This window comes from Callithrix jacchus, chromosome 20 (assembly GCF_049354715.1).
Source record: "Callithrix jacchus isolate 240 chromosome 20, calJac240_pri, whole genome shotgun sequence".
NCBI classification, from domain to species: Eukaryota; Metazoa; Chordata; class Mammalia; order Primates; family Cebidae; genus Callithrix; species Callithrix jacchus.
This window is the reverse complement of record NC_133521.1, coordinates 1299177-1325974: the sequence shown is the minus strand read 5'-3', so window position 1 is coordinate 1325974 and position 26798 is coordinate 1299177. Positions and strand designations below refer to the sequence as shown.

At 46.3% G+C, this 26798-nt stretch overlaps 2 pseudogenes; both read right to left on the bottom strand.

Moving 5' to 3' along the window:
* Nucleotides 1-1069: 1069 nt before the first annotated feature.
* LOC144580510 (tubulin polymerization-promoting protein pseudogene) lies at nt 1070-1692 on the bottom strand (annotated as a pseudogene).
* Nucleotides 1693-25870: 24178 nt separating this feature from the next.
* On the bottom strand, nt 25871-26422 carry LOC144580507 (phospholipid hydroperoxide glutathione peroxidase pseudogene; annotated as a pseudogene).
* Nucleotides 26423-26798: the final 376 nt, after the last annotated feature.

The following is a 26798-nucleotide window of genomic DNA, read 5'->3' as shown; positions in this document are numbered from 1 at the left end:
GCTCCGGGGACACCTGCAGTGCCTCGGGCATGGGGGGCTACTTGCCCCCTTGCACCTTCTGGTCGTAGGTGCCCGTGTGCTTGTAGCTGGACCCGTAGCCTGACTCGTCCACCAGGTCCATGCGGCCGGCCTTGCCCTTGCCGTTGCCAGAGGGGTCGAAGCACTCCTTGTGTGAGCCCGTGAACTTGGTGGTGTCTGTGAGCCTCGACACGGTGGGCGAGGAGATGGCTTTCTGCAAGAGGAGTGGGAGGGAAGGGGCAGGTGAGTTGCGAGCCAGGTGAGGTGGCTGCGCCCTAAGCAGGTCTGCTGGTGGTGGGCGGTGGGCAAGGGGCATAAACCCTGTGATCTATGCCCCTTTAAATTTTCATTTTTATTTTTACTTCACCTGGCCCTGGGGCAGCCTTGGGCCTGTGAGATGCCACAACCCTAACAATTGCCCAGCTCCACCTGGTATTTATGTGGTTGAGGACACTATGGCCTGCACCCTCAGAGGAAAGGAAGGGGCTGTCAGGACAGCCAGGCCCCACCCTCCAGGCTACGCCCCCAATCCTTGCCCCTTCTGACCATGCCCCCAGGCCACACCCTCTGAACATGCCTCTCATGAACTGCCCAGGCCACGCCCCAATCACTGCCCCTCCTGGCCACGCCTCCACAGGCACCACCCACCCACCAGACCACGCCCCAATCCATGCCCCCTCCTGACCACGCCCAAGGCACCACCCACCCTCCACGCACCCAGCCCCCTCCACGCCCTGCCTTCCGTCCCGCCCCGCTCAACGTCACCCCTGAGATGATGGGCGCCTTGCCCTCGATGAGCCTGTGCACCTTGCGAACCGCCTCCTCGCTGCTCTTATCTTCCACCCAGGAGACGGGACGGGGCTGGACCCGGGGCTGGGGGAACCGTGGAAATGAAGCCACTTCCACCCAGGAGACCGGACGGGGCTGGACCTGGGGCTGGGGGAACCAAGGAAACGAAGCCAGTTCCACCCAGGGCTGCAGTGAGTGCAGGAGCAGACCGTCAAAATGAAATAATAGAGGGCACGTTTAGGCTCCTGTGTCTGGGCTGCTTCTGAGAAGGGTGGGGTCTTGAAGCATGACCCCGTTCACCTCACCATGGCCCGCTCCCCACAGAACCCACCCAGGGACTCAGCGCTGCAGACCCCGTAGGTGAGGCTTTGGGCTCGAGATGCCAGCGCACTCACTTGATCTTGCTGAAGATGATGTCCACGTCGGTGACAGTCACATTCCTGCCATCGATCACCTGGCAGTCCTTGCACAGCTTCGACCAGTTCTTACCGTGCATCTCCCTCCCGGTGGCCCTGGTGTCCCCGTGCACAGCGAAGTGCCAAAAGGCCTCCTCCAGGGCGCTGAGCTTGGAGGCCACAGCCGCCCCCTCACCAGCACCCTCCGACTCCAGCGACAGCCTCTTGGCCACCCTGTCCTTCGAGGGGTCCCCCGGGGACTTGGGGGGCGTCTTATTGGCAGCTTTGGTGGGCTTGGCCTTGTGAGCCATGTTGCTGTGGAGGAAGGAGAAGAGAAAGGTGTCACCCAGGCCATGTCCTGGCAGACCCTCCTGGGGCTGGGTTCGAGGCCCCTCAGACATTCAGAGCTGAGGCACTTCTGTCCAGCTGCCAGACAGAGCTGAGCCGAGCGAGGCCCTGCCCGCCGCCATCAGTGGGTCAAGGACCCATAAGCCAGATAAATCCAGCAGCACAGCAGAGCCCAGGGTGGGAGCTGAGCTGAGTGCCCAGGGACTCCAGGCCAAGGAGGCTCAGGGTGTGACCTGGCAGCGTCAAAGCCTATCCCAGGTCCCCCACCCCACAGTTCCACTGCCTTTCCGGGTCCCACGCCACAGTTCCACTGCCTTTCTGGGTCCCCCACGCCACAGTTCCACTGCCTTTCCGGGTCCCCCACGCCACAGTTCCACTGCCTTTCCGGGTCCCTACGCCACAGTTCCACTGCCTTTCCGGGTCCCCACGCCACAGTCCCACTGCCTTTCCGGGTCCCTCATGCCGCAGTTCCACTGCCTTTCTGGGTCCCCCACGCCACAGTTCCACTGCCTTTCTGGGTCCCTCATGCCGCAGTTCCACTGCCTTTCTGGGTCCCCCACGCCACAGTTCCACTGCCTTTCTGGGTCCCTCATGCCGCAGTTCCACTGCCTTTCTGGGTCCCCCACGCCACAGTTCCACTGCCTTTCCGGGTCCCCACGCCACAGTTCCACTGCCTTTCCGGGTCCCCCACGCCACAGTTCCACTGCCTTTCCGGGTCCCCCACGCCACAGTTCCACTGCCTTTCCAGGTCCCATACCACAGTTCCACTGCCCCTCCTGTGGACGCCAGCTCTGCAGCTCTGGGGGACACCTCAGGTCATACCCTCCCCAGCATCCATGAGGGGACGCCCTCCTCTGGGGTCCATGATGGGTCACACTCTCCAGGGGGTCCACAGCAGTCATGTGACAGCTGCTATCACCACAGTGCAGAGCCTCTAACTGAAGAAGGAGCTTTGGGTTGGGGAAGGTGTATGGTGGCCCTGGGGATGCCTGAGGAGGCTCTGCCCAGGAGCCCAGGGCCTGCTGAGCAGGAGGTGGCCCTGGCCAGGGGAGGGACTGTGAATGTTCAGGCCTGAGGCAGTGGGGGGTGGGGCAGGGACACCCTCTGGACTTTGCAAGGCACCCACCTCCAAGCAGATGGCTGGGCCATGGGGTTGAAAATGGCACCATAGGGGTGCTGCCCAGGCAGGGCTCAGGGATGCAGGGCTACCCAGAGGGGCGGTCGTGGGCTGCTGAGGCCACCTCCCCACCATGTGTGGCCTCCAGTGAGACCCAGTCAGGCCCCAAAGGACCCAGCATGTGGCATTAGACTCAGGGCACCACAGCCACTTCCCTGAGGGGCCAGGATACCAGGTCACCTGTCAGCACCATGCTAAGAGCTGAATGTGGCCTCCACATACAGGCACAAGAGCAGGTGGAAGGGTCTGTGCTGAGGACACAGGTGCATGTGACACAGGTGCGTGTCCCAACCCTGGGCCTCACGATGCCCTCTCAGACCTGCAGTTCTCAGCACCAGTCATGGCCAAAGTGCGCTCCATCATCGTGGGGGTCCTGTGGGTGGCCCCTGATGACCTTGAGATCCCACAAATTCCCCCAAAACAGCTGGAAAAAATCCTGGGGCACTCCCTACATTGAGAATCAGGACCTTGGTCCCACCCACTCACCCCTTTCCCAGAAAGGCACTGAAAATGCAGATGCCAACCCCAAGGGGGGCACAAGGGTAGGACTGAGTCAGGGGCCAGGCCATGTGGGGGCAGGATCCAGGTGGTGGGGCAGGGCCATATGGGGGCAGGATCCCAGTGGTAAAAGGGCCGGGTTGGGTGTCAAGCTGGGAACAGTTTCCAGTTTTACCGCTGACACCATTTCTTTGTCTGAAACAGGAGTTTCTCACAGGCCTGACCTGTGTTTCCCCCGGGCCTCAGCAGCAGGCAGGAGGACCGAGTGGGAAATTACTGGAAGCAAAGACAGGTTCTGTGAGCACCCAGAACTGCGGTGAGCATGCGGGTGAGAGAGAAAGAACCTTCTGGGATGCTTCAAACTCAGGGCTGCATTCTGTGTTCTCATCTCCTATGGGGACGTGCCTAAACAGACCCATATTCACACACCTCAGCGAGGCATCTGAGAACCTGCCCTGTGGGGCCTGGCTGGGAGCAGAGGGATGAGGGGAGCCCCTCAAAACTGCCTTCTGGGTTCACGCAGGACATCCCCGCCCAGCAGCCCATGGTTTGCATGATACGTGCACACATTTGTTCTTTGCAGCACTGTTTACAATAGCAAAGACTTGGAACCAATCCAAATGCCCATCGATGATAGACTGGACAGGGAAAATGTGGCACATATACACCATGGAATACTATGCAGCCATAAAAAAGGATGAGTTCATGTCCTTTGTAGGGACATGGATGAAGCTGGAAACCATCATTCTCAGCAAACTAACAGAAGAACAGAAAATTAAACACCGCATGTTCTCACTCAAAAGTGGGTGCTGAACAATGAGAACACATGGACACAGGGAGGGGAGCATCACACACCCGGGCCTGTTGGGGGATGGGGGGCCTAGGGAATGGAGAGCAGGGGGTGGGGGGATTGAGGAAGGATAACATTAGAATAAAGGCCTAATGTAGGTGACAGGGGGATGGATGCAGCAAACCACCATGGCGTGTGCATACCTATGTAACAATCCTGCATGATCTGCACATGTGCCCCAGAACTTAAAGTGTAATAAAAATAAATAAACTTGGAGACTGGTCTTGGAGGGCTGAGTGGGACATGAAGTGTCCTGTCCTCATGAGGCCTTCAGCTGGGACAAGTGATAAGCAAATAAGCAATGAAACATCGGGCAGTGAAGAGGAGAAACTGGGGCAGATCTGAGGGAGGCCGGGCAGAGAGGATGCACAGGAGCACAGACCTGGGCAGAGGGAAGCTGGTGGGAGAGGACACACAGGAGCATGGATCTGGGCAGAGGGAGGCCAGTTGGAGAGGATGCATGGGAGCACGGACCTGGGCAGAGGGAGGCCAGGTGGAGAGGACACACAGGAGCATGGATCTGGGCAGAGGGAGGCCAGGTGGAGAGGACACACAGGAGCACGGACCTGGGCAGAGGGAGGCCGGGCGGAGAGGATACACGGGATCATGGATCTGGGCAGAGGGAGGCCAGGCAGAGAGGATGCATGGGAGCACGGACCTGGGCAGAAGGAGGCCGGGCGGAGAGGATGCATGGGAGCACAGATGTGGGCAGAGGGAGGCCAGGTGGAGAGGATGCACAGGAGCATGGACCTGGGCAGGGGGAGGCTGGGTGGAGAGGACACACGGGAGTACGGACCTGGGCAGGGGGAGGCTGGGCAGAGAGGATGCACAGGAGCATGGACCTGGGCAGAGGGAGGCTGGAGGGAGAGGATGCATGGGAGCACAGATCTGGGCAGAGGGAGGCCAGGAGGAGAGGACACATGGGAGCACGGATCTGGGCAGAGGGAGGCCAGTGGGAGAGGAATCACAGGAGCACGAACCAGGGCAGAGGTGGGCCAGGTGGAGAGGATGCATGGGAACATGGACTTGGGCAGGTGGAATCTCGGCACGTGAGAATGGTCCAGTACACGGCCCCTGTGCCTACGTGGCCCTGAATCCCTATTGGGCAGGCACCACCTGTGCTGGGCTCAACCCCTCCCATTACAGCAAGCAGCATGAGACAGCACCCAGGAGAGCACTGTGGGGCCGTCGGGGAGAGGGCAGAAAGGAACAGGGGTCAGGGCATCGCCAACGTTCTGAGGAAATGCTTCCAGCTGGGACTTTGACCCCCACATCGACTGCCCCACTCAGGCTGAGGGGAGCAAGGCCACCTGCAGCGGGTGTGAGCTCAGAGGTGCGACCACCCCCCTGCCGAGGTGCTTGGCAACTGACAGCTTCCCAGGAAGAGGAGGGTGACAGCCGTCAACAGCCAGAGGAGGGAGCAGATGCAGGAACCCACGGTTGGCCACCACACGGGAACCCACGGTCAGCCACCACACAGGAACCCACAGTCGGCCACCACACAGGAGTGAGGCCACAGGTGCTTGGGAGGGCCGAGGGCCAGTCCAGGAGGTTCTGGAGGGAAAAGCAGAACCTGTCTCAACTCAGCCTGGGCCTTTCTGCACCAAGGGATGGGGTAGTGTCAAACTCAAATGCCAGCTGCTGGAAACGCGTCCAGAGCCCCGCTCTGCGTGGGGTGCCTGCCAAGGGATCTCACATGGGACTTGCCTCAGAGCCAGCTCCCAGGCTTCGGTGTCTGGACAAGAGGGGGCAGGTGGGTGGGGAGGGGCTTGGAACACCCCTTGGGGGCAGCAGAGGGGTCGGGCCCCAGCACACCACAGACAGCAGAGCCCCCTCCGGCAGCCCCAGAGCCCATCCAAGGTCACTGCTTTGGGTTCTTGTAGTTTTGGCTCACCTCAAACGTGCATTAACTTAAAATATTTTTTAAAAGTTCTTAAACTAAAAATGACAGAACGAATGAGGCATGTTGTGCCCTGTGGGAAGAGAGCCAGGCTGCTGTGGGGTCTGGAGGAGCAGGATGCGTGGCCACACACCGGAGCAGGAGGAGGACATGGAGCCACGCTGGCTGGCTGGCTTCATTAAACCCATGTGCAGTTTCCATAATGACAGTAATAAGAATACATTTAATTTTAAAAGAATGTGGAGGTGTCAGAACTTGGACAATGAGCCTGGGTGGGCGCCTCACCCTCGGTGCTCTTCAGTGAGCAAGGTGTGCGGCTGTGCGGGCTGCTTCTCCCAGACTGCAGGGTCCAGGCACCCTCCACTTTCCCAGGTTTCCCAGGCAAAGCACAACTGACCCTGGGTGCGGATCTCACACTGTTTCCCCCGGAGGCTCTGCTCTTCCACCGTAAGGAAAAGGATGTCACGTAGCAGAAGAGACTCCAGGAGAGAGTCCAGAGAGTCCAGGAAGACAAGCTGCTCACCCAGGGGTCAAAGGACAAGCTCCCAGGTACCATCTCCAGGCGTGTGCCCTGAGCCCCAGGAGATCGCCCAGCACTCCCAGGCCTGTGCCACATCCCACATGTGTCCTGCACTCCCAGGCGTGAGCCACCATCCCACATGTGTCCAGCACTGCCAGGCCTGAGCCACCATCCCACATGTGCCCTGCACTCCCAGGACTGTGCCACATCCCATGTGTGTCCTGCACTCCTAGGCCTGTGCCACATCCCACGTGTGTCCTGCACTTCCAGGCCTGTGCCACATCCCACGTGTGTCCTGCACTTCCAGGCCTGTGCCACATCCCATGTGTGTCCTGCACACCCAGGCCTGAGCCACCATTCCACGTGTGCCATGCACTCCCAGGCCTGTGCCACATCCCACATGTGTCCTGCACTCCCAGGCGTGAGCCACCATCCCACATGTGTCCAGCACTGCCAGGCCTGAGCCACCATCCCACATGTGCCCTGCACTCCCAGGACTGTGCCACATCCCATGTGTGTCCTGCACTCCCAGGCCTGTGCCACATCCCACATGTGTCCTGCACTCCTAGGCCTGTGCCACATCCCACGTGCGTCCTGCACTTCCAGGCCTGTGCCACATCCCATGTGTGTCCTGCACACCCAGGCCTGAGCCACCATTCCACGTGTGCCATGCACTCCCAGGCCTGAGCCAGATACCACATGTCCTGCACTCCTAGGCCTATGCCAGCATCCCATGTGTGCCTGGCACTCCCAGGATTGAGCCACAACCCATGTGTGTCCTGCACTCCCAGGACTGTGCCACATCCCATGTGTGTCCTGCACTCCCAGGCCTGAGCCACCATTCCACGTGTGCCCTGCACCCCCAGGCCTGAGCCAGATACCACGTGTCCTGCACTCCTCAGCCTGAGCCACCATCCCATGTGTGCCCTGCACTGCCAGGCCTGAGCCAGATACCACGTGTCCTGCACTCCTCGGGCTGAGCCACCATCCCATGTGTGCCCTGCACTGCCAGGCCTGTGGCTTTCATCCAGGTGTGCACCTGCGCCCTCCCCCACTGGCTGGGGCCTTGGAGGTCTCCCTGGTAGGAGGGACATGTTCCGCCCTGCCCTGACCCAGGTTCCTGCTCACAGCACATGCCCCTTCCCTGGCCAGACCCCATAGGAGCCCGAATGGGGCTGGCTGGACTTGCACAAGCTGGGGCCCCAGCCAGCAGCTGCTTGGAGGCTGAGGCAATTCCACTCCCACCCCCACCCCCACCCCCAGGGCCTCCCCAAGCAGTCAGGAGGACAGAACCAATGGGCTCACCACAGGTGTGGGGTAGACTGTGCTGCTGACTGGCATTTTCAAAACGGGCTTGGAGAGGGCAGAAGAGAGGGCAGAGGCAGCATGACGGACCTCACAGCTGGGCAGGCAGAGGTGGACCCCAGAGGGCGGCTGCCCTGGGGAAAGAAGGGCCCTCCCTGGCCTGCAAGCCTGGGGACACCTGCCCCGGGTGTATCACCAGTTCCAAGGACTCTCGGCCACCCAGGCGGGGCTGTGTCCCAGACACCCTGGGCTACCTTGTTCTAAACCCACAGGCTGTCCCTGTTCCCAAGAGGCCCCACGGAAAATCAGCTGGGCCCCATTTGTCAGAACAAATCTCCTGGGAAACTCCTTAAGACTGGACCCTGGACTACCCGAAGCCAAACTTACAGAAAAGCTGCCAGAACTGAATTGACAGGGCCCGAGAAACAGCAGCCCCGGCCTCTGTGCACAGAGCCGTCCGTGGCTGGAAACCTGGTCATCCACGGGGCGTCAGCAAGCAGGGCCTGGGGTCTGTCACTAGGTCCTGGGGTCTGTCACTAGGTTCAGGGTTCAGTCACTAGGGCCTGGGCTCTGTCACTAGGGCCTGGGGTCTGTCACTAGGACCTGGGCTCTGTCACTAGGTCCTGGGGTCTGTCACTAGGTTCAGGGTTCAGTCACTAGGGCCTGGGCTCTGTCACTAGGGCCTGGGGTCTGTCACTAGGGCCCGGGCTCTGTCACTAGGGCCTGGGGTCTGTCACTAGGTCCAGGGCTCAGTCACTAGGGCCTGGGCTCTGTCACTAGGGCCTGGGCTTGGTCAGTAGGGCCTGGGCTCTGTCACTAGGACCTGGGCTCTGTCACTAGGGCCTGGGCTTGGTCAGTAGGGCCTGGGCTCTGTCACTAGGACCTGGGCTCAGTCACTAGGGCCTGGGCTTGGTCAGTAGGGCCTGGGGTCTGTCACTAGGACCTGGGCTCTGTCACTAGGGCCTGGGCTTGGTCAGTAGGGCCTGGGGTCTGTCACTAGGTCCAGGGCTCAGTCACTAGGGCCTGGGCTTGGTCAGTAGGTCCTGGGCTTGGTCAGTAGGGCCCGGGGTCTGTCACTAGGGCCTGGGGTCTGTCAGTAGGTCAAGGGCTCAGTCACTAGGGCCTGGGCTTGGTCAGTAGGGCCTGGGGTCTGTCACTAGGTCCTGGGGTCTGTCACTAGGTCCAGGGCTCTGTCACTAGGTCCAGGGCTCAGTCACTAGGGCCTGGGCTTGGTCAGTAGGGCCTGGGGTCTGTCACTAGGGCCTGGGGTCTGTCACTAGGTCCAGGGCTCAGTCACTAGGGCCTGGGCTTGGTCAGTAGGGCCCGGGGTCTGTCACTAGGGCCCGGGCTCTGTCACTAGGTCCTGGGCTCAGTTACTAGGTCCTGGGCTCTGTCACTAGGTCCAGGGCTCAGTCACTAGGGCCTGGGCTTGGTCAGTAGGTCCTGGGGTCTGTCACTAGGTCCAGGGCTCAGTCACTAGGGCCTGGGCTTGGTCAGTAGGTCCTGGGGTCTGTCACTAGGTCCAGGGCTCAGTCACTAGGGCCTGGGCTTGGTCAGTAGGTCCTGGGGTCTGTCACTAGGGCCTGGGCTCTGTCACTAGGTCCAGGGCTCAGTCACTAGGGCCTGGGCTTGGTCAGTAGGTCCTGGAGTCTGTCACTAGGGCCTGGGCTTGGTCAGTAGGGCCTGGGCTTGGTCAGTAGGGCCTGGGGTCTGTCACTAGGACCCGGGCTCTGTCACTAGGTCCTGGGGTCTGTCACTAGGTCCAGGGCTCAGTCACTAGGGCCTGGGCTTGGTCACTAGGGCCTGGGCTCTGTCACTAGGGCCCGGGCTCTGTCACTAGGGCCTGGGATCAGAATTTTCCACAGCCATAAACTGAGCATGGTCTTAGCGGTGGCATCCAGATCCCGCCGCGGGAGGGCGGGTCAGCAGGGAGGCGACAGGAAGAAATGCGGCGGCGGGGGCGGGGGAAAGCGGGTAGCGGCCACGGGTCGCGGGAGGCCGGAGCAGCCAGCAGGGGGAAGGGCGAGGGCCGTGCAGGCAGCGGCGGCAGCGGCTGCGGGGGCGGCTCGGAGACCAGGGGCAGGCAGCGGAGGCAGTGGAGGCAGCGCCAGGTGCGCGGGCAGGGCGAGCGCGGAGGGCGGCGGCGGCCCGGGGCTCAGGCCCAGCGGCAGACCGGGCAGCGGCGGGGGCGGCGGGGTCGGCGACAGTGGGCGAGCCGCGGGTGCGAGCTGGAGCCGGGCGGCAGCGCCGCCAGCTTAATTGAGGCCGCCACCCCTGGGCTCCGGAGCGCGCAGCCCGCAGCGGCCTCGAACCTGCGGAGGTGGCCAAAGGAGAAGCCAAGGTGCGCACCCCTTGTGTATACACACATACGTATAATTATGTATACATATACATAAACTGCATGGCGCTCCCCATATATATATATATGTGTGTGTATATTTATATATATACACACATACGTATAATTATATATACATATACATAAACTGCATGGCGCTCCTCGTATATATATGTGTGTGTATATTTATATATATACACACATACGTATAATTATATATACATATACATAAACTGCATGGCGCTCCCCGTATATATATGTGTGTGTATATTTATATATACACACACATACATATAATTATATATACATATACATAAACTGCATGGCGCTCCCCGTATATATATGTGTGTGTATATTTATATATATACACACATACGTATAATTATATATACATATACATAAACTGCATGGCGCTCCCCGTATATATATATATGTGTGTGTATATTTATATATACACACACATACATATAATTATATACACATATACATAAACTGCATGGCGCTCCCTGTATATATATGTGTGTGTATATTTATATATATACACACATACGTATAATTATATATACATATACATAAACTGCATGGCGCTCCCCGTATATATATGTGTGTGTATATTTATATATATACACACATACGTATAATTATATATACATATACATAAACTGCATGGCGCTCCCCGTATATATATGTGTGTGTATATTTATATATATACACACATACGTATAATTATATATACATATACATAAACTGCATGGCGCTCCCCGTATATATATATATGTGTGTGTATATTTATATATATACACACATACATATAATTATATATACATATACATAAACTGCATGGCGCTCCCCGTATATATATATATGTGTGTATATTTATATATATACACACATACGTATAATTATATATACATATACATAAACTGCATGGCGCTCCCCGTATATATATATATATGTGTGTGTATATTTATATATACACACACATACGTTTAATTATATATACATATACATAAACTGCATGGCGCTCCCCGTATATATATGTGTGTGTATATTTATATATACACACACATACGTTTAATTATATATACATGTACATAAACTGCATGGCGCTCCCCATATATATATGTGTGTGTATATTTATATATACACACACATACGTATAATTATATATACATATACATAAACTGCATGGCGCTCCCCGTATATATATGTGTGTGTATATTTATATATACACACACATACGTTTAATTATATATACATATACATAAACTGCATGGCGCTCCCCGTATATATATGTGTGTGTGTATGGTTGCGGCCGCCAACTCCGAGCTCCGGAGCACACAGCCTGCAGGGGCCTCGAACCTGCGGAGGTGGCCAAAGGAGAAGCCAAGGTGCGCACCCCTTGTATATGTATGTATGTATGTATGTATGTATGTATGTATATATATGTGTGTGTGTATATATGTGTGTGTGTATATATATACCTATATAGGTATACACACACACACACATAATAACGATACATGTATACACTCTGTTGCCTCCTGTCTTACAGTTCTGCTGTTGAAGTGTCAAAAGGAAATACCGCATGTTCTCACTCATAGGCGGGTGACGAACAATAAGAACACATGGACACAGGGAGGGGAGCACTACACACTGGGGTCTATTGGGGGGAACAGGGGAGGGACAGCGTGGGGGGGAGCTGGGGAGGGATAGCGTGGGGAGAAATGCCAGATGTGGGTGAAGGGGAGGAAGGCAGCAAATCACACTGCCACGTGTGTACCTATGCAACTATCTTGCATGTTCTTCACATGTACCCCAAAACCTAAAATGCAATAAAAAATGTTTTCTTTATAACAAAACCTATGAGTTAAGAAGTTACACAGTAGAGCCATAAAAGCATTGCAGATAAATATGGCTTATCAAATAATAAAAATAATTTTACTATTTTTAGAAAACCGTTGGCCCACTCCATATTATTTCATTATATTGTTCACTCTTCTATTTTTTTTTTTTTTAATGAGACAGAGTTTCGCTCTTGTTACCCAGGCGGGAGTGCAATGGCACGATCTTGGCTCACGGCAACCTCCACCTCCTGGATTCAGGCAATTCTCCTGCCTCAGCCTCCCAAGTAGCTGGGATCACAGGCACACACCACCATGCCCAGCTAATTTTTTGTATTTTTAGTAGAGACGGGGTTATCCCAGGCACTAGGGATAACCATGTTGACCAGGATGGTCTCGATCTCTTGACCTCGTGATCCACCCGCCTCGGCCTCCCAAAGTGCTGGGATTACAGGCGTGAGCCACCACGCCCGGCCTCACTCTTCTTTAACACATTGTTCTGTGCATTTCACATATTTTGGAGATCCTCTCATGTCAGTCTCTAAACCTGTTTCTAAATTATCAATTTAGATAGATAATGTTTCCATATATGAGTGTACCTCAGATTAGTTCATTCCCTACCAACACGTATGTAGTTTCTATTCTGTCATTAATTATAGTGTTGCAATGTATATACTTGTACCTATCTTGTTTTTACCTTTGTGAGTGCATTTACAGGGAAAAAGTAACTGGAATTAATATAGCTACATCAAAAGGGTTTAATTTTTATGGATACAAATACCTAAGAGTGAATAATTTGATAATATTTAACATATATTTAACTGTTTAAATAAATGACCAGAACTATGTCATAATGTTATGTCATGTTACATTGGCATTAGAAGTGCATATAATGATGTATTCATGAGCATTTATAGCAGACTTATTTATAATAAACTAAAAACCACTCAGCTGTTCTCTAACAAATAACTGGATAAAGAACTTCTATATACCCATAAAATGGAAGTTATTCAGCAATAAAAGGGAACAGACTATTAGATATATACAAACAGCATTGATATACCTGAAAGTGATTCTGCTAAGTGAATGAAACCATACAGAAAAAGAAAAAAGTGGATACTGTATAATTCCATTGATACACATTTCTATGAAATGCAAACTAATCAGAAAGCAGATTAATGATTGGCTGGGAATACAGGAGTTGGGGATAATAAAACAAAGGGGCATGAGGAAAATTTGGGGGTGATTATGTCTAAAGCTTCGTTGTGATGATGATTTCACAAGTGTGTCAAATCTTATCAAATTGTGTGCTTTTAAGGCATGCAGTTTTTATGTCAGTTACTCTTTAATAAGACTGTTAAAATATGTAAAGATATACTGGCACAAAGGAGAATGAAATAAGTTCTGTAGACTCTATTATTCAAAGCATTAAACCTATAGTTTTTCTTGTAGGTCTGCAACAAATTAAGAAGCTGGTACCAGAATGTCATGCATTGCCTTGTACCTTTCATTGAGAAACTCTTGCTATGAGAAAAATATGTAAACAGATCTAAACAGTCAGCTTAGTCACATGCTGCTTTTCTTGCTGCAGACCTACAGCACACAGTTCACAGACTAAATAAACTTTCCACTGAATTATGAAGCCATTTTTATCATAAAATGAAAATGTACCTGTTTTCACATGTATATGTGTGTGTGTATAATCCTGTATATGTCCTCCCTTCAAACTTTATCTTGTTCCATTGATTTGTCTTTTTCTTCATGTCCCATTACCATACTATGCTAAATATTAAAACAAGTTTTAAATTCAGTCAGGGTTTGTATGGCTTGATTACATTTTAAAAAATATTAACTAGTCATTCTTGTATATTTTTTCTAATTAATTTTAGAATGATTCTCTGTAGTTCCAAATATAAGATCTCTTTACATTTTTATTGAGATCATATGAGACTTTTTGAAACATATTAGGAAAAAATGCAGATTTTTGATACTGAAATATCAGAACACAGTACTTTTCAAAATTCATTAAACTTTTTTCTATGAGATTAAGGAGGTCTTAGATTTGTTTATAGAGATTTTTGGTCCATATCAATATTTCTTGTCCACACTTATTCATATTCTTGTATTAAATAGCATTGTTCACTATAAATTTTCTGCTATGTTTTGTGTTAGGTAATTCATGTCTTTAGTCAACAGGTATTTACTGGGAACCCATTACGTTTCTGGCATCATTCCAGGCACGAGGGATAAGCCGGGAAACAAAACAGATAGAAATTCTTCACTTAAGCAGCATTCGTTCCTAATAAACATGTGGGAGGATTGCAGCTTTGCCTAGAGTGGCCTGGAAATGCTTGACAGAGAAGGCGTTTAACGAAACAAACTGATTAAACATGTGAGGTAGCCATCTGGACAGCAAAGGGACACTATTCTAAGCAGAAAAAAAGAGCAAGCACGGGGCTACACCGTTACTGGAAGGTTAAAGGAACATTGAGAAAACCCATGTGGCTAGAATAGAGTGAGCAAAAGTATAATGTGTTCTAAGAACGAATGAGGATGTTGACCATGTAATATTTTCAATATGAATAAAATGGGAGGCCAGTTGAATGCTTTGAGCAGAGCAGTTACAAAGTATGTGTTTTTAGAAGATCAGTCTCGTAGTTACATCGAGAATAAATTTATGGCAGTAAGGGTAGAAACAGGGAGAACAGTAATTAGGTGATTTTAAAAGTCTTTGTAGAAAAACACGATGGTTTTAGTCAAGATAGTACCAGTGGGTTTGTTGAGAAGCAGTGTCATCTTGAATATATTTTTAAAATAAGTGCTGGGATTTTCTGATGGACAAGATGAATGACTTCGAAACAGAAGGAAGAAGGAGACTCAAGGGTGAAACTGAGGTGTACCAGGTGCAGGTGTGTGCAATTAGAACCATGTCATCACTAGCTGTGATGATGATGACTCCAGGAGAAGGAGCAGGGTTGGAAAGTAATAACAGACGCTCAGATCTGGGCATGCTATGCTTGAAATTCCTACTGTAAATCCAAAGAGAAATGTCATATAGGTGGTTATACATGCGGAACAGAAATTTAGAGAACACTGGATTGAAGTCATCAGCACATGGATGGTCTATAAAGCCAGGAGACTAGATCAGATAAAGAAAAAGGGGAGTATAGATAGAAAAATAATCGAATGGTTGATCCCTGGGCCAATGTAAACATTCCTAGTTGGGAGAAACAAAGAGAAAGCAGAAAAGTCACCAAAAATGCAAATCATAAACATAGGTAGAAGATGAGCTGTCCATGAAGTCAAGGAAATGCATTCTTCACAAAGGAAAAGTAATTAGCCAATCTGAGTGCTTACAGATGCTTCAAGAGGGATAACAGCAGAGCAGTTACAATTGCATTTGTTAAAGTGGAGGCAACTGATGACCTTGATCACAGCAGTTTGGGTAGGATGTTGAGGGTGAAATGTCATTTTAATGGGTTGAAGACAAGTTTAGACAATGCTTTCAAGTAAAAATGACAGAAATGAGGGGGTAGTTAGAAAAGGAGGCAGATATAAAGCAAATTTTCATCTTAATGCACTACTGGGAAGAATTCAGTCTCAAAAGAAAAAATAACACAGGATAAATGGGAAAATTCTGGGGTGACAAAGAAAGAGGGAATGGAATCTAAGATACATGTGCAGAGGTTGATAATACCTAGGATCTCAGCGCTGCAATTCATGGTAGCAAGAAAAAAGGGAGGGTAAATATATAATCACAGGTGCAGGTAGATGGCTCTATGAAATTAATTTTGATGTGTTTTAGGAAGCAAGACTGTCAGCTGCAATTTAAAATAAGAGGAGGAGGATTCAAAGTTTGAAGAAAGAGAAAATATGAAAAACTGAGAGTTAATGGATGAAGAAAACAGAATGTCAGGCAGAAGTAAACGTTCACTTACGTTTATGAAGCACCAATTTGAAATAAGAAGTGTGTGTGTGTGTGTGTGTGTGTGTGTGTGTGTGTGTGTGTATTTGCCAGGCATGAATATCTTTGTCAGCCCAGGCATGAAATGGGCAGAGTTGGATTAGCCAGGTTGTGTTTTAACTTAATGAGCACAACCACTAGTCTGATTTACACGGTCTGATTTACACAGCTGTGATGCAGTTGTACCTGGTCTACAAACAAATATACGTCTGATGATAGATATGCCTTTTGGGTGTCATTCTTCACAGAATAGGATTGATCAGAAACTTGGTTCCAGTTAATCTCATTTAAAGAGCAGGAACTTGATGTTAGTATCTACAGAATTGACTCAGTTGATTGAATTAGCAGCAGCAATTTATTTTGAGTTTGTGTCCTGAGAAAGGAATGTTTCTAATCTGCCACACTGTAGTTTTCAAGTGGAATTGCAGAAACCTAAGTCATTGGCAACAGCTCCAGAGTCAAGAAACAGATTGGTCCTGTCATTCACCAAGGCTCTTCCTCATAGTTCTTAGCACTTTCCACCTCCTGAGTCCAGTATTTCTTTCCCCGATGGGAGGGGTATACTGATGACTTTGGTGCCTATGTACAATAGAGCTATAGCAGTTTGAGTCCTTCCCCTGCTCCCAAATTGTCCAGGATTCTCAGCGTTTTCTTTAAAGTACCCAAAGTCGTGGGAGACAAGGAGGGCATCATCAGGTGGCTTAGAGGGAGAGAGGGGCTCAGCTCTTTTAAGTAACTTCCTGGTCCAAGTGGTTATACTTGGCTTTGGTTCATTCAAAGCTCTATCATTACTGCTGACACCACTGACTTTAACGTGGGGACCTTTGACTCAGCAGCCACAGTCATATTGCCTTTACTGTGAGGCCCCAGACCATTGTGGTGATCACATTCTTTCCTCCTCTTTTCCAAACGAGGGTGAGCAACAACTAAGGGTGGTGAACAACGAGGCAGAAGTGAATAATAATTGATCAGGAGGCTGGTTTCAGTTTCACCTCTCCCTATTTAGCCTCTAAAGACTCATTAAGAGATAAGGCAGTGGAAGACACTTATTCTGCCACCCAGACTTCCCATACTGTGAACATTCATTACAGAGTCTTGGAGAGTCTTTTTATGCCCATTCTCTTTATCTTTTCTCTTAAGAATCCAGATCTCTGAGAAATATCACATCCTTGTCACAAAAATTGGCAAGAGTGGTGGAGGGTCTGAGATTTTATTTTTTAAAAAAGTTAACAAGCTCTCTTATTGATGTCTCATGGATGCTGAATTCCTGTTGTGATGCCTGAGCATGCAGCAGATATTTTGTAGGAGAGAAGCACTGAGCTTCTGGAATAATCAGTTTTATAGAAGGCTGAAGTAAGTCTGATCTTCATCTTGGCAAGACGTAAACTCATCCCTCAAGATTACCTGCTGTAAACACAGGACAAATGGGCTGAGTAGAAAGTAGACAGGACCTTGCACATTTGGTGCAAGGGCAAGGGCATGCAAGGTTTCTAGCAGTTTTCCCCTCTCAACATGATGATGAAAGGAATCTAATAGGTCAGTCTTGGTCAATTAGATCTAGAAAAAGAAAAATAACATTAAATACATATAAATTGAGTAGACGTCTTGGGTCTTTATTTCAATACCCAGGAGCATAAGCATTCACCTCATTCACCTTCAGATTTTACAGAAGAAATATAGAGTCCAGGGCCACTGAAATGGTAAAGATGAATAATGTGCATCAGCAAACTTGGCCCCACATCAGTGACCTGTTTACATAAACACAGTTCATAGAATGTGGCCATGCACATTCAAGTCTATGGCTGATTTTTGTTTGTTTTATTTTTCTTCAGAGGAAGGAATAGTGATGTTGTAACAGTCATAGTACAGCCTACAGATTTAAACTGTATACTATTTGGCTTTCTTTTTCTTTTTTTGAGACAGAATTTTGCTCTGTTGCTCAGGCTGGAGTGCAGTGGTGCAATCTTTGCTCAGTGCAACCTCTGCCTTCCAGGCTCAAGCTATTCTCTTGTCTCAGCCTCCTGAGTAGCTGTGATTACAGGAATGTGCCATAACAGCCAACTAATTTTTTGTATTTTTAGAAGTGATGGGGTTTCAACATGTTAACCAGGCTGGTCTTGAATTCTGGTCTCCAGAGATCTGCACATCTTGGCCTCCCAAAGTGCTGAGATTGCAGGAGTGAGCCAAAACGCCAGGCTCTATTTGGCTTTTTAAGTGAATATTTGCTAACTTCCGATGTATGTTTACATGCATATGAGGGAGAATGAGAGATTTTTTTAAAAATCTATATAATTTTCTATAATTACACTAATCATTTTTGGGTTGTAAAAGCAAATGACAGGCCGGGCACGGTGGCTCAAGCCTGTAATCCCAGCACTTTGGGAGGTGGAGGCAGGTGGATCACGAGGTCAAGAGATCAAGACCATCCTGGTCAACATGGTGAAACCCTGTCTCTACTAAAAATACAAAAAATTAGCTGGGCATGGTGGCGCGTGCCTGTAATTCCAGCTACTCAGGAGGCTGAGGTGGGAGAATTGCCTGAACCCAGGAGGCGGCGGTTGCAGTGAGCTGAGATCGAGCCATTGCACTCCAGCCTGGGTAATGAGTGAAATTATGTCTCAAAAAAAAAAAAAAAAAGCAAATGACAAAACAACGCTGTATTCTTAGCTGAATTCGTGAACTCATCTCTCTTCAGATAATTAAACTCTACAAACTTAAAATGAAACATCAATGCTGCGATTAGTATATGATTAGATGGAAGGAAAAGCTGATCAATATTAGGCAGTTTGGTGATTCTGTCCTTCAACACCACATTTCTGAAATAAATCAGATACAAGGCTCACCTGGTTTGGGTACTCACAGTCTGTTAAGGCAAGCAGCTTGACAGATGCCTGAGGCTAGCCTAAGGTCACAGCCACCAGCATGAACTAAAATCACCAGTACATCAGATTTTTAATATTTTCATTAAGCTCATTCTGTCATTATGTGCATTGCAAATTTGACCTTTAGCATCAAACCAACTTATTATGTGCATTTGGCATTTTCTCCATGTAAATTTTAAAATAAAATGTTTTCCTCATGCTATTTCAAAAATAATGTTTTAACTGAAATGAGCAGTTTTGATTTTTATATTTTTTTATGATAAATGAAACTGGAATGCAAACTAGATTCATATCCTAGAGCATATGTGATATGATTTGTTATAAGGACACTCATAGGAATAAAGACTATAAATAAATAAAGACTATAAATAAAGACACTCATAGGAATAAAGCCTATAAGAGCAATATAGAGCTTCTACTTAGAGTTTTTAATAGTAGTCTTATGCTTTAAGAGAAAAAAATAAATAGACATCGCTCCTGGTGATACTTAATTCTATTTCACGCTTGTGAAAAACCATAGAAATGCCACAGACACTTTCTTAATGTGCTAAGGAGTTTTCTTGTCTTCCACCTCCAAACTGCAGACTTCACTCTTTCTGAGAAAATGTAGAAAGAAAAAATATTTGGAATGTTTACCCTCGGAAAACTTCATCTTTTTTTTTACTGACTAAGAAGCCCCAAAGCACTGTATTTTCTGACCTACCATACATTTTCTTAATGAAGCCAATAAATCTTGCTGCATAGTGAAACTAAGATTTCTCTGCAGGGAAATCCCCATCTGTTACTGTATTCTTAACACAATGTTGCAGCCGGTTTTAAAATTAATAACTACCAAAAATAATCACATGCTTGATGCCATTATTAAAACCTTCCCATTTCTTAACTAAGTGTTTTCACAGTATAATGTTTAACATAATGTAACAATGCATTTTAAAGCAAATTTTATATTTGACTACATTGATATTTCCTGTAATATAGATGACAATTCAATCAAAATGATGAGAATGTTTATGAGTTTGGACATTCAATCCATATTCTTCTACATTCAATTTATTTAGTCATGGTCTTGTCTATATCACATGCAGCTTGTCAGAAAGTGATCCAGGGATACACTGTAATCGATTCTTAGAATCCCACCATTTTTAAATGTACAACAGTTCATCTCCTTCTGGTTCAGCTCCTCTGAAGAACCTTGAATAATACAACAAGATCCTCATGCCATAAAGTTATTATTTCTTCTTCTTAACTTTATGGATGCTCCCCCTCCAATGTGGACTTGGCAATTAGCAAGTCTGTGAATGGAAGCTGAAAAGACTACTTATATCATGTGATGACAACATGCTTCTCGAAACTGCAAACTTCAGGCTAAATATGTTTAAAGTGTAAGGTAGGCATGATCATCAAAGTTCTGCTGAGTCCTGTTTGTGTGACTGTCTTCTTTCCTCCAGTGTCTTCAACAGACAATTGGGACTGAATTGATGATGCTTCAGAAAAATATTTTCTTGCCTCCAGTCCATGCACACTCTGTATTTTTATTGTTCAACTGCTACTCTCATAATCTTTGGTAAATTTTCTCTCTGATTTTGCAGTTCTCCTTAATATAATCTTTCCCTGGACTCACCAAAGTGTCATCTGACATTGAGAAAATTATTCTCTAATGTCAACTCTTTTGATAATATTGACTTTTTTCTATCTCAATGAAGATCTTACTGTCTGTACGTACTTCACCCCAAGACACTGGCTTTCCTTATAAGGATGTGTAGATTAATTTTTGCTATTTCCTATAAATTTAAAAAAATCCCTCAAATTCAAAAATCTACTCTGGCATCTTCCTTCAGAACTTCCAACTTGATTGCTTACATAGTATTCAACTGCATTAGTATCTTATTGTGATTCTTATCTGTTCTTCTTATCCACTATTGCAATTTATCATTAACTGTTCACTAATTCAACATTTATTTATTTAATTAATACTATATACCCGCTGTAGTTTTGATTTATAATTTTCAGAAAACCAAAGATGAACATTTTTTCATGTTCTTAGAGGCCATTTGTATATCTGCTCTGAGAAAAAAGTTTACTGAAGTCCTTTGCCCATTTTAAAAAATAGATTATTAGTCTATTTATAATTGTAAAGTTTTGTGTATATTCTGAATATAAATTGTTTATCTTATAAATGACTTTGAAATACTTTCTTCCATCCAATGGGTTTCTTTAGTTTAGGGACAGACATTTGATACACAGAAGCTTTTTAGTTTTGAAGTCCTATTTATCTATATTTTTAAAATTGTGTGACTCGTGCATTTAGTGTCAAAATCTAAGAATCATTTGCCAGATTAATGGTCATTAAGATTCACTTCATGTTTTATCATAAGAATTTTGTAATTTTAGCTCTTACATCTAGATCTTTGATTCATTTTGAATAAGTTTTTGTGTATGATGTGAAGTAAGGACCCAGTTTCACCCTTTGGCTATCCTGTCTCACAGCATTTGTTGAAAAGACTCTTCTTTTCTTTTCATATGGTCTTGTTACACCCATAGATGTTAACCATAGATGTAAGAGTTATATAATCAGTTAACTGTAGATGTAAGAGTTTATTTTTGTATTCTCAATTCTATTCCGTTGATCTAAAAAATTTTCTTTGTGTAACTAACACAGTGTCTTGATTACTGTTGCTTTAAGTAAATTTCAAAATTGCAATGAGTGGCCTTCTACTTTGTTCTTTTTCAAGATTATTTGGGCTTCTGGATCCCTTTCAATTGTACATTAATTTTAAAAATAAGCTTGTCATTTTTTAAGAAAGAATTCAGCAGGGGTTCTAGTAGAGATTGCATTCCAATTTGGTGAGTATTGTTATTGTGGAGTAGGTTCACTGATAATGAATCCTAAGGGAAGACTCCCATTGCATGAAAGCTAGCGAAAGTTACCACCACATCAACCCTCAGGAAGAGTAGTCTGAATTTCCGTCCACTACCTCTTGAGTTACACTTTTGTTACTTGTCCAAATCTGATGACACAGAACACACACAAACCAAGTTATATGAAGTGGATTTATTATTTGCAGATAAGCAGCAGAAACCTAAAATCCATGATGATCCAGTACCCCCAATGCTGAGGAAAATTCCCCAGGGTAGGTAGAGTTTCATCTGCATCATCTGCATGTGCCCCTCTTGTAGCACAGCTGAGGGACGTCAAAAAGTAGCCTGACCTTGGTTTTATAACCTGCAGGAAACATGTTTGGCTAAAGTAATGAAGAACATCCTGTTTCTAGGGAAACAGAAACAGAGCCCAGGTTATCCCCAGCAGTCTTTCCTAACTCATGATGTGAGGTTCCCGAGGAGTGACAGGAACAAAGTCCAGGCTATTTCAGGCAGTTTCTCCCCATCTCAGGATGCATTCCCTGTGTACTCTATAGCTATTCTGAGACCCAAAGTCAAGAAGAGAGGAGAAAAACTGGGTCAGTCAAGACTACTCAAGGATCATCCTGCAGAAAAATGAACAATTTTAAGTCTCTGACCCATAAACATGGGATGCATTTCCATTCATTTAGGTGTTATTTACTTTTCCATAATATTTTCTAATTTTGAACATATATGTTTTGTATTATATAAATGTATGGGATTTTTATGGAAGCTTCATTGTATAGGCATGACAGGTAATTAACTCAATAGGTAGCTCCTTTCTTTTCCTGGAGGATAAAAAGGGGGGCAAAACATTTCAAGCTTCTAATTATAACGTGGTGTTTTTGGTTACCAGTTCCCACCCAGGGGCCTACCAAGGTAACCTCATGAGAACAAAAGACATTCCTATTACTCAAGAAAATTCAAGTGATTAGAAGCTGTGTGTCGGAAACGAGGACAAAGACCAAACATTAGAACAAAAGATTCTCCTAGAGCCCCTATTTGCTCAGGTAATTGCAAGGATTTTAGGCTTCCTGTACCAGGAACTGGAGACTATATATAAAATATAATATAATGTGCGTGTGTGTGTGTGTGTGTGTGTGTGTGTAATACCTATGCCATACGCATTTAAATTTCTTCCATATCCTTTCATGGCTTGATAGACATTTTTTGGAACTGAGTAAAATGTAGTTTCGTGAATCTAGCACAGGTTGTTTATTTATTTATTTATTAGAATATCTTGGTTGCTTTCATGTTTCAACAGTTGTAAATAAATGTGCTATAAAATTTCATCTGCAGGTTTTTGTGTGAAGGTAAGTTTTAAACATATTTAGACAAATACAAAAGGGCATGATTGCTGCATAACATGGTAAGAGTATGCCTAGTTTTGTAAGAAACTGCAAATTACTTTGCAAAGTAGCTGTATATTTGCATTTCCACCAGCAATAAATATGAGTTTCTCTTGCTCCACATCCTCACCAGCATTTTAGCAATTCTAATAGTTTTGTCATGCTGTGTTTTTGTTATTATAATGTGCAGTTCCCTAATGGCATATGATAGTATCTTTTCCCGTGTTTATTTGCCATCCATAGATCATCTTTGATGAGGTATCTGTTCAAATCTTTTCTATATTTTTCCCCACCCAATAAGGTTGTTTTTTTTTAATAAATGAAAGTTGGGAAAAATAATATTTCTTCATGAGAATGTTACAAAAAATAATTGTATTTTATTGTGACACAATTACCTGGAGAAGAAAAGATAAGAAATAATTTTGTTGTACCTAAATATTTAAATCTTTATTTTCAATTTAGTTTATCATTTTGTTTCACTTTACCACTGTCTTCAATTGTATTTGATTTAATTAAAAATCAATGTGTTTATTATTTTAACCTAGGCTCAAACTATTTTAAATACACAATCTGTTCTTTTAGTATGTCCAAATAAAAAGAGGCCCATTCAAACAGGAGCATCCTTGACAAATATCATTTTAATGGGTGCTCTTTTGCTTTGACATGTGATTTAATTTTAATAGAAAGTATCTTACACAATGCTTTTACTAATATGCTTCCATCTACCATATCAGAATAGTTACATCATAGATAAGTTAATCATCAAACTACATTAATATTAATAAAAACCTCAAACTAAAAGCTACAATGCTGAAACACTGTAGCATAATGATTAAATCCATGGATTCTGAAGCCAGATTTTCTATATTTGAATACTAAACATATCTTTTAATGTTTGTAACTTTCAAACAATTTCATATCGTCTCTGAACCATAGCTTTTCAATCTCTGATATAAAGGTGAAAAATAATATTTTTTAAAAATTAGTACAGAGACAACATGGCTTAATGTTGAAATTCTATGGAAAATATGAAATTCTACTGTCTGGTGATTAAAGATAACCCTGTATGTCATATGCACTGTGATTTCTACTAGTAGAATTCCATAATACAAATTTTGAATTAAATAAATTAAGTAGAAATATTGCCATAAATTTGCATTTGTAATGTGAAAACTGTTCTAGAGGTATGTGAACTCCAAAATAAAAGAAAATGCGCTAAAAATTCAAATTTTGAGTGTACAGCTTGTGAGAAAATAATTATATTCCTGGCACTGAGAGAATAATTGATTTAAGTGTTTTTGAGATCAAAATTATTGCTGACTGTGATTCTTTTCCCCCATGTGGCAATAATGGCTTATCAAATGGAAAACAGGGCTCTTCCTCTGAATTCAAGGCTTGTAGTTGATTCTATTAAGCATGGATGCTTTTCATGTGACTTTTCTGGCATGTAAGAAACACAAAAAATTCTCTGTTGCAGCAGCAGCCAATTCCACTTTTAAAAATTGCTCAACGGTTCTCCCATCATGGTCTCAGGAAAAGCAAATATGCAGAACAAATAATCCACCCGGTTAGAATTCATTATTGGAGAGTCTCAAGGAGATCTTCTCCTGAGTTGGCACAGAGCCACCTGCTCTAGTGCCTCATCATGATTTTAGAGGGTTTCTCACTAACTGGGATGTGGCCCTGTGAAAAGAGGAGGGAATAGTGTATCCTGCAGTGCTATGTCACGACGATTGCCAGTTGCAATGAAGTTTGGAGAAAATCATAGTCTATTGTGTTGTTGTGTTAACTATACCATGAAACGTTGAACAGTATAAGACATAAGCACTTGGGAATATTCCAAACACTTTCTCCTTGAACTGACTGTGAGTGACGGGGTGTTGGGCAAGTCATATTAAAGTTATCTATCCAACATCTGGTGAAATTGCAGTGTATACAGACAGAGTCAATGCACTAAGTCTATTTCAACCATCCGTTTTCTTTGGGAGTACTAAAATGTCACGATTGCTTTTAATTCTTTTAGTCTAGAGGAGTTCACTCTTTTATTTTATAACACACAATTGTATGAAGTCTACTCTTTTTATGTGTCATACTCAGGAGGAAAAAGTTTTCTTCAAGGGGGTTTATTGTAATAAAAACCTTTTATTTTTACTGTTACAAGATTCATTATGATATGTTACCTGACTTCCATTTCAGTTTAAAGTTGTTCAGAATCTTAAATATCTTTTAAGTCTTTACGGCTAGGGTAGCCATAAAGACTACCCGATGTTTTTGTGCATTCCCAGGTTGATCATTAAAAATTTAAGTAGTACTTTTATATAATGGAAGTCACTTTTATCCCACTTGCTTACTTACATTTCCCAATAGGTGTCATATTTTCAAAACTATGCAATCTGGAGGAAATGTATCTCGGTAACTTAGATTGTCTGCAGTGAGATTTGTCTTCCCATTGCAATCTGGCAGTAGGATTATGTAGTTAGTCATCAGAGCACACCAGTGATTGCCTTTCTTTATACCATTTGAAAAGAAACATTTTTTGCAACTCTTAAGATCTTTTCTCGTCTTTTTTTTTTTTTTTTGACAATCTAACTTGTTTATTCCCACAAGGCAGCCAGGGGTGGGTGCACCAAGCCGGGCCCAGCGGGCCACGGGACCTTCCTCCTGCAGGGTGCATGCCGGGTTTTCAGGTCTGCCCCCACCATCAGCTGGTTTGCAGGCAGGCCATCATGGGTGCCGGTGGAAGGCTCCGAGTGTGAGGGCAGGGGCTTGGACAGGGCCACACACTTTTGGAGCTAGAAATAGCAGGGCAGGTCCTTCTCTGTCACCTGGGGTTCCTCCATGGGTCAGTAGCACTTCACCACACAGCCATTCTTGTCGATGAGGATCTTGGTGAAGTTCCACTTGGTGGCATTTCCCAGGATGCCCTTGCCCTTGGGCTGGAGCTTCATCCACTTCCACAGCGGGTGGGCGTCATCCCCGTTCACGCGGATCTTGCTGAATATGTCGAATTGGACGTTATAGCCAGCGGCGAACCCTTTGATCTCTTCGTTACTCCCTGGCCCCTGCTTCCCGAACTGGTTGCAGGGGAAGGCCAGGATCCGCAAGCCACACTCAGCATATCGGGCGTGCAGGTCGACAAGCTGAGTGTAGTTCACTTCGGTTTTGCCTCACTGGGAGGCCACGTTGGTGACGATGCACACGAAGCCCCGGTACTTGTCCAGGTTAACCATGTGCCCATAAATGCCCTTGGTGGAAAACTCGTGCATGGAGTGCGCAGAGCGCCAGTCGTCCTGGGACGTGCACATGGTGCGGGTCACAGCCCCACGGAGCAGTGCCGGCTTCAGCAAGCGTCACAGGCATGGTGAAACTCCGTCTCTACTAAAAATACAAGAAATTAGCTGGGCATGGTGACGCGTGCCTGTAATCCCAGCTACTCAGGAGGCTGAGGCAGGAGAATTGCCTGAACCCAGGAGGCGGAGGTTGCAGTGAGCCGAGATCGCGCCATTGCACTCCAGCCTGGGCAACAAGAGCAAAACTCCGTATCAAAAAAAAAAAAAAAGAAAAGATTTTTTTTTCTCCACAGTTCTGAGGGACGGGTAAACAAACAGCAAAATCAAAACACATGGGATTCAAAACACATAACTTACTAGCATCAGCAGAAAATATGAAGATAGATCCTTTTCTTTTTGTGGACACATGCTGGAAGACAGATGCAGAACA